A 9,679-nucleotide genomic window follows, 5' to 3' on the forward strand; every position below is an offset into this window, starting at 1 on the left:
AGGAAAGGTTTGGAATCCTTGACACTGAATCAAAACTAAATATTTTTGTGGGGAACAGACTGCCTCAGCATTGCACACATGTGCTTATAGTTGCCAGAAGCAAAATATTTAAGACTCTTTACATCAGTTACCTTCAATATTCTTAAGATCTGTCTAGTTGTAATCTCTGTCTCTCTCTCCTTCTCTCTCTCTACATTCACCCATCTACACTTCTCTGAATAGACTGACAGACATAAATCGAAGCCCAAGCAAAATGTCGCAGTCATATAATCTCCCCCCACCCCTGGCTAAGATGTGGAGAAATGAACAGTTTCCCAAGCCTCAACATGGTTGGTGCCAGCACATGACAGGATCAGGCAGGTGCTTAGGGACCAGAATCGCCTCTTCTAACAGTGAACTCAAATGGTGAGTGCTGAAACAAAACAAAAAGAAAGAACACTTTTTTAAAAAATGAAAGAGGCAAAAAAAGTGGAGAATGGGGTGAAAACAGCCCACCAATGCTTATGTAGCCACCATGATGGTTAATTTATTTCTTGAAATTTATACACCACTTGATTGTAAAAAGAAAACCCTCAAAGCAGTTTTAAAAAAGATAAAAGAATAAGACTGAGAAAAAAATCGCAACCATACTTTAAAAACATACAAAAGTTAAATCTGCTCATAGGATAATGGCCGTCTGGATTCACACAATGGTCATAGATTTTTGTATCCCTGTTTTCTATTGCATACGAAATTTATTTCCCTGGCAAATAAGTTAGAGCTGGGGTATAGCTTTCCTGAATCCTAAGAGAGCACAGACTGAAAGATGAGAGTGGTCATTTTGGAGGAAACCTTGAACAGATTCCCTCCCTCCATCATTTTCTATTATGGCTGCTAAGTAGTCAGAGAATACCTGGCCTAACTTACTCTAGAGCTTTTAAAAGCTGGTTGATATGCAGAACTCCATGGGTGAAGCAAGAATTGCTGCAAGACAAGGGGCTGTTAAAGGCACAGATGGAAGGCCCAATTCAACATTTGTCAACCTTTTTTTCATGTAAATTTATTTGAGGCCTTAAAGTAATTTTTCTTTTCTTTTTTGCCTTGAAGTAATTTTAAGATAAATTTGTCAGCTTGCATTTTCATCCTAATCAAAAAAGAAAATCTAATTCAGTAATTATTAGTAGCAGATTCTGACAAATAAATTAAAGCTGCACTGATCCCTATGTTTCGTTAATACAGTGGTACCTCGGGTTAAGAACTTAATTCGTTCTGGAGGTCCGTTCTTAATCTGAAACTGTTCTTAACCTGAGGTACCACTTTAGCTATTGGGGCCTCCTGCCGCCACTGCACCGCCACTGTATGATTTCTGTTCTCATCCTGAAGCAAACCTCTTAACCCGAGGTATTATTTCTGGGTTAGTGGAGTGTGTAATCTGAAGCATCTTTAACCTGAAGCGTCTGTAACCCGAGGTACCACTGTAGTCATTTTATGAACAAGACCTGCGTTGAAAAAAAAAATCTGGTTCATTTTAGCATGTATTTGCTATGGGCTCTTGGGTAAAGGGTAGAAATCAATATATTGTTGTGTGCTACCTCAGTCTCCCAGCAGTGTAAGGTTCTAGGGATTTCAGGCCCTTACTCAGGGTTCGGTTTTCTTGGAATGAGGGACAGCAGAGACTGTGGCGTCTTTAGGATACTGTATATGGTTTATTTACATGTACAACCTGAGCCTGCAGTGGAGGTGCTCACAGCATTAACACCCCAATAAGTTCTTGCTTCTCTCATGTCCACAGCCTTGGATTCCAGTAGAAATCAAGGATGGCTCTCTCTCTCAACTGCCCAGCCATCTGCCTGCTTCTATCTCATACACACAACTCTGACCTTTGTGTTTTGTCCTTCACACTAACAGCCCAGTGAGGAGAGGGACCTACCCATTTGTTTTTTGCCACATTACCACTTCCTTTGTTACCTTAATGACCATTAAGGGCCATTACCAAGAAACTTGCCTGGCTATACAAGCAACTGAATCCTTGTTGAATCCAGGAATTAGAAGAGACTCAGGCATACAGCCTACCCTCCCAAACTCTAGTGTTTAGCAAGCCCTATGAGCTAGCAGGCCAATAAGGAAAACAAATCCAGCTTCTTCTCCTATTTTAAAAGGAGAAGAGACTAGCAGTATGTCTGTTGCTAAACCTTGTTTCCATAGTGATTGCTAATAGATCCAAATTGTGTAACATGTTGCATTGTGTGAACTGTGTTGATGTTCGGTGTTCATGGTCACAAGCATTCTGATTTTGCTAAAAATGGGCATCTGAATCTGGTCCCAAGTTTGCCTTTCTGAAGCTGATACAGAATGAACCGGTTAAAGGTTAAAGATGAGTAGAATCTGCAGTGCATCACAGAAATATGCTACCACATCGCCTAAAAGGGATAATGTGAACAACCCTGAGAAAGTGTTAAGACTGTGCCATTGTTTTTTCTTCTTATTTCTTGCTTGTTTTTAGCTCTCTGATAAAGTCTGATTCAGACAGTATAACCTGTCAGTTTAGGAAGCAACACTTGTTTCACAACAATACACAGGTCAATGCATTTGTGAAGCATTGCCAGATCTTATGCATGCAACAGAAACACCCAATTATTTTTCTGTTTTTCTGCGGTGAATGAGATCAGTAGTAGTCTGGTTGTGAGCTAACAAACTGAGACTTTACATGCCAAACTGCAGTCTTGTAACATCTACTCAGAAGTGGGGCGAGCTGAGCTCAATGGGGCTTACCCCAGGATGGTGGGTATATTAGATAGTATCCTTAGGCTGTTCCTATGGTAGCTGTTTAGCCCAGAATTACCATTCTTTGTTTGTTCACTTCTTATGGAACAGCCATATGACAGGTGCTTGCAAATGTGTGTTTATTGTGGGATTGGTGTTCTCTATGCATGCAAGTCCCCCTCCCCAACCTACATAATTGGCATAAAAATGTGAACCCACATTCCCCACCTCAGTTTAATCTGGATTTACCCTTTCTAGGGAAAACTGAATAAGTTAAAAAACAACAACAACACAACCCACTGTCTGTGACCCATTTGCCATATCTCAAAGATCCATTTCCATATTAAACCCCCATCTAGAGATTTATAGGCACCCCACATCAGCAAACTGGTTTGTTTGGTTCTCCCAACTTTTCCTGTGTTCTTTATTCCCTTTGGGGAGCTAATTTGATCTGACTCTTCTTTTGCTTTACACAGTAGAAGAGCAGTACAATCCCATCAAGGTGTACCTGGAAGCTGACAGCAGCCAATGAAGCTTATTCTGAATCTTGTGTCTAATAAAAAGGTTCAATCTCCCATACGTGTGTTCTTCAGTTTGTATTTATGAGTACAGCTAAAGGATGATGATATTTCAACACCTATGATTCACAATGATGGCTGATAAAAATTAAAGGAGGAGTCTTTTTCATGAGACTGTTAGCTGCCTTAAATACAAATGAACTGCAGTTCAGCACAGGTCTTGGTGCAATACTTTGATTTCAGGTGACAGTGAGATGCCATATTGTTTCTAGAGTAGTCTAATCATGCTGTAGGTGAGCTTACAGTTTACTACAAACTTTGTTTTACCATCGTTTGTCCTTAAAGGAAACCATCTAATTCAGCTTTCCAAGGTACGTAGAAGAACTGACTGAAATAGCCTCAGAGCCACCACAACTATAGGACTAAGAGTGCTGCTGTGCCCCTTTGCCTTTTCTTTTTAAAGAATTCCTTCTTATTAGTTGGGTTCCAGGCAGTGACTGTGGTTTGGGTAGTGCTGCCATACATCCTGATTTTCCAGGACATGTCCTGGAACTTGCCTCCCTGGATTATTTTTTGGAAATTGGACAAATGTCCTGGAAAACTCTCAACAACTGTGGGGTCTCAAGAACTTTCAGGGTGTCCTGGTTTTTATTTTTTGAAATATGGCAACCCTAGGTTTGGATACTGCTCAGAAGCTGTTTTGTAGTATTGTGAACAGAAAATAAAAGCACTAAACTTTAAATTACAAAAGGATACAGATCCTCATTGAGGGAAACCTGAAAAATAATGTCCAAACTGTGCTTTGCAATTGCATCTTTCTATCCTGCTTCTACTGGTGAGACTTTATTGCTGAACCAGTTCAGATGTTTTAAATCTATCTTGACGGTGATGGTTGCCAAGGACAATACAGTTTTTATTTGCATTTTCCTGCCTTTTTATATTTAAATTGCTTGTACTGTATGTCTTACCTTTGTACTTACAGAGTCTCTAGTAGCATATTGATGATAAAAATTAGAATAATTTGACAGAGTGTTTGTGAGCAATGAAGGTGATGAGGTGAAGTTAGAATGGTTCGTAGGGTCTAGGAGAATAAAGAGTTCCAGACCATAATAGCGACAGAGCAATTTCACATCAGTGATTCAGTAAAAACTTGTTTACATTTATGCTTCCTTCCAGAAGGATTAAAAGACAAAATCTTCAGAGAAGGGTATTTCATGATTTATGTGTATTTAAATCTCTAGCATGAAACGCATAGAATATCTCTGTGTATTGGAGAAGTGGGAGTCCATAGCTACAGCAGTGAAAGAGTTAAAAAATTCTGCACACTTACACACACAAAAAGCTACTTGAAATTCCCATATGATGTAAATGATTATTTCCCATATGGTTAGATATTTATCCCAAATACCTGATGTTCAGTAAATGGCATGGCAATTAACAAAGGAAAACGTGTCGCAAATAGCAAAATATGTCCATGCATTTCTGCTGTTGCAAATTACTATGGAACACTTTGTATAATTTTCTTTTTTGCACTGCTGTCCTCTAATAAATATAATATTTCTGTAGAAAAATAACAGATGCTGGTCTCTCTCCTTAAAACGATCTCTCATTTTTATAAATAATATACAGTAAGAAACTTACAACTCACCTATGTGCCTTCATTAAAAAAAAATGTATTTGAACCTTCATTCTGTTTCTAGAGACAATCCGGTTCCATAAGGGATAAGAAACCTGAAACATTTTTTTCATCATCTATTTTGTACACTGCAACTGCTTTGGTAATTCAGTGACACAATAGTAATAAGCAAAAGGAATATATGCGCTGAGAAGTAGTGTGGTGCAGTGGCTAGAGGTTGTCAGACTAGGCTTACATACACACATTTGCCTGGGAGTTAGTCCTACTGAACTCTGTTGGGCTTCTGATTAGACATATATAAGATTGCAGTCATGTTCAAATTCCACCCTTGCTTGGACTAATCACTATCCCTCAGCCTAATCTACCTCAAAAGGGTGTTGTAAAAATAAAACGGTGAACTGTGTGCATTAGCTTGAGCTTCCAGGAGGAATAACAACAACAACAACAACAATTTTATTATTTATACCTACCCCACCTGACTGGGTTTCTCCAGTCACTCTGGGCAGCTTCCAGCACATATAAAAACATAATAAAACACCAAATATTTAAAAATTCCCAATACGTCTGCCTTCAGATGTCTTCTAAAAGTTGTGTAGTTCTTTATCTCCTTGACATCCACAGGAAGGATGCCACTGCTGCGAAGGCCGCCTATAGGGTTAGTTGTAAATGAAATAACTAAATGGTCACCAATGCCACTATTTTTAGCTCAGAAAATGCTCTCTCTCTCTCTCTCTCTCTCTCTCTCTCTCTCTCTCCCTCTCTCGGAGCTGACCAATGAGGCATTTATCCAATATACACACTTACTTTCCACCTCAAGAGGGCTTTAGGTAATTGTTGTTTGTCATTTAGCTCTGCGCCTGGTACTAATTTTCAGCTTGTCATCCTTTGACTCACAGGAGCTCTTTCCTCTCTGAAAAGGATGTATCTCCCAGCTGACCATGGAAAAAATGTAACATGCAATTCATTCTTTTTCCTGATAGCTACCAAAGATGAGAAGCAAGTTAGAACAACTTGATGAGGAAGTCCTGTCATTTCCAAAAGGAAGTGTGATTCACTATGCAGGACATTTTTGGGAGCCTGAATCAGAGCTGTCGAGGAAGTGAGTTCTTGGACAGTTTAGCCTGAAACATCACATGGCTTAGGGTTAACTGTGACTTCTCCAGCAAGCATTCATGACTTCCTTCTGTAACCAGCAGATCAGATTACAAGGCAGGGTGAAGAATTGGAGAATGGGACAGAAATGCTTCAGACTAAGCAGTCCTAACATTAACTGTTGAAAAACAGTTTATCACTCATTTTTGCTATACAAATAGACCAGGGAAAAACATGTTCCATAAGTCTGAAACATAAAGTCAGGAGGTGAATTAGAAAGGCTATTACTTTAAAATGATGTGATCCTGAAATAAATGCTAAGTAAATTGCTAAATAGCTCTACAGCAACAGACTCCAAAAGGCAATATACCAGACCAGGGGTGGTCAACCTTTTTATACCTACCGCCCACTAATGCATCTTTTTTGATGGTTGATCATGCTTTCTTTTTGTATATACAGTGGTACCTCGGGTTAAGTACTTAATTCGTTCCAGAGGTCCATTCTTAACCTAAAACTGTTCTTAACCTGAAGCACCACTTTAGCTAATGGGGCCTCCTGCTGCCGCCGCACGATTCCTGTTCTCATCCTGAAGCAAAGTTCTTAACCCGAGGTACTATTTCTGGGTTAGCGGAGTCTGTAACCTGAAGCATCTGTAACCCAAGGTACCACTGTATTTTTTTCAAGGATAAACTATCAAGTCTTCTATACAGAGAGGGCACAAATAAGCAGGATATTGTCCTTTCAAATAGGCTAGCATGGAAGAACTTACTGGTATGCTATGTCCAGAAAAAACTGTGAATGCCCAAGTATGAACTATATTCTCTGAGTTAAGGGTGTCTACTAAGCTTTTTTTTTAGATGTTGATTGGTATATAGCCACTGAGCTACAAACCTTGCATTTGATGAACGTGAACTTTCATGTTACATCGATTTACCTGACATTCAATAGTAAATATCCCAAGCTGTAATATGTCAACAACTAGAGTTCTGATACCCACAAAAATAACTAAGGTCTTAAATGCTGGTAATAAGATTAATTTCTTTCAGGTTTTTTTTTTTCTGGGTTTGATGCAGCATTTAACTTCAAGGTAGTCTGGGGGACAGGGGGATGATCATGACAAAATCTTTCTCAGACAATCTTTTTCTACGGTAAGTCCACCCATGATGCTGTCTTGCCAAAAGATTGCATCTTAAAACCAACTTACTTAAATTCCTCTTAATATTTATACACCACCTTTTCCCATAAGAAACTGCATATAAGCTATGCTGCCCACCTGCCCCAGATACCCCTGGTACTGAATTTAGACTCGTGTGACTACTAAGGGGAAAGCAAAGTCATTTTCATTTATTTATTGTTTGAATAGCTCCAGCTCTCAGAGTTTAGCTGATGTGCTATCTAGCCCTGTAGAAGCTCAATTAACACTACATTATTAGTTTGCATATTTTACAGAGGATGGGCTAAATAAGGGTAGTTAAGTTGCTGCCAAGGAAACTAAGGAACATTTCAGACAAGATCTTCTCTCTCATTCATTGCTGCAGCCCAAGGGAGTTGCAGATAAAAAGGGGAACGAGGCAAGTTGAGCTCAGGTTCAGATGCTTCAGACATGGCTGCTTATTTATTAGTAGGGACAAGGAGCTATTCAATTCAATTTGTATTTAAATCTAAGAAATTGTCCCCTTCTGAAACAATATATGAACAGAAATACAGCTATCATTTGGAATTCGCATCAACCCAAATATTGTGATGCAGTTCTGCAACCAATATTTTCAAAAATGCAAGTTGGGCATGCAAATAAATATATTAGTGAAAACAGCATACAAACATGCACTATATGAGAGCCAGCGTGGTGTAGTGGTTAAGAGCGGTAGTCTTGTAATCTGGTGAACCGGGTTCGCGTCTCCGCTCCTCCACATGCAGCTGCTGGGTGACCTTGGGCCAGTCACACTTCTTTGAAGTCTCTCAGCCTCACTCACCTCACAGAGTGTTTGTTGTGGGGGAGGAAGGGAAAGGAGAATGTTAGCCGCTTTGAGACTCCTTACGGTAGTGATAAAACGGGATATCAAATCCAAACTCTTCTTCTTCTTCTTCTTCTTCTTCTTCTTCTTCTATATTAGTGGAAATTGCTTGCATAAATGTGTACATTAGTAAGAAAAATGCATACAAAAATGCATTCACACTAAAATGCTGGTGATTTTTCATGATTTTTTTTGAATTGCAAATTGCTGTAGAAATGTGAAGAACTGAATTTAAGATTGGAAAAATTAAACTGGCAAGGCTAAAAGAAAAAGCTTTCTACAACTACACCCAGATTATGCCACTTTCCATTGGTTATAGAAAAACATTCTTGTTCTGGCAAGCTTTAGTTGTGTCAGGCAGAAAGATTTTACATGGTGAGCCCAGTATAGGACTATCTTTTAAAAATATTGTTCAGGTTTTATATTGTCATTTTATTAGGGGTTGCAGTATTTTGATTGTTTATAAACCATGCTGATTAATATAAATGCACTAGAAGGATGGCATATAAAACTTTGAATAAATAAATATCTCCGTGGATATGGGAGTTCAAGCATTAAAAATCTGCTTTCAGCTCTGGTTCACATTCATTGCTATTATATTTTTTAAACACCAACTTAAAAAAAAAATGGGTTCTGTAGCTGGTTCAGCAACTTTGGTCAGTTTCAGATATTGTCAATTAATATTAATGTCATAAAATGTTACTAATGCAACGTAAGTCCTTTAAAATGAAGAGAACGATGATTATTTAATAGAATTATAGAATCGTAGAATTGGAAGGGACCCCAAGGGTCACCCAGCCCCCTGCAATGCAGGAATCCTAGCTAAAGCATCCGTGACACATGGCCACCCAACCTCTGCTCAAAAGCATCCAAGGAAGGAGAGTCCACCACCTCCTGAGGGAGACCTGTTCCACTGTCAAACAGCTCTTACTGTCAGAAAGTTTTCCCATATGTTTAGTCTGAATCTCCTTTCTCGTAACTTGAAGCTATTGGTTTGAGTCCTGCCCTCCAGAGCAGGAGAAAACAAGCGTGCTCCTTTTCCCATGTGATAGCCCTTGACATATTTTAAGATGGCTATCATTTCTTCTCTCTGTCTCCTCGTCTCCAGGCTAAACATACCCAGCTCCTTCATCATCTTGGTTGCTCTCCTCTGCACACGTTCTAGCTTGTCAACATCCTTCCTAAAATGTGGCACCCAGAATTGGACACAGTCTTCTAGTATGATCTGACCAAGGCAGAAAAGTGTGGTACTATTACTTCCCTTGATCTGGACACTATATGTCTGTTAATGCAGCCTAGAATAGCATTAGCTTTTTGTTGTTGCGTCACACTGTTGACTCATGTTAAGTTTGTGGTCCACCAAGACCCCTAGATCCTTTTCACATGTAAGCCAGGCATCCCCTATCTTATATTTGTGCATCTGGTTTTTCCTGCCTAAGTGCGGAACCTTATATTTGTCCCTACAGAAATTCATTTTGTTAGCTTGGGCCCACCCAGTTCTCCAATTTATTAAGGTCATTTTGAATTCTGATTCTGCCTTCTGCAGCATTAGCTACCCCTCCCAGTCTGCAAATGTGATGAGCATCCACTCAATTGTCCTCCAGTACAAGCAATATTGGCCAGGTGAACATACTACTTTTTTGTAGAGGAAAAAAGGTTTTAAAACGAAATAACAG

The sequence above is a fragment of the Podarcis erhardii genome, assembly GCF_964252035.2.
Source record: "Podarcis erhardii genome assembly, chromosome: 4".
Taxonomy (NCBI): Eukaryota; Metazoa; Chordata; class Lepidosauria; order Squamata; family Lacertidae; genus Podarcis; species Podarcis erhardii.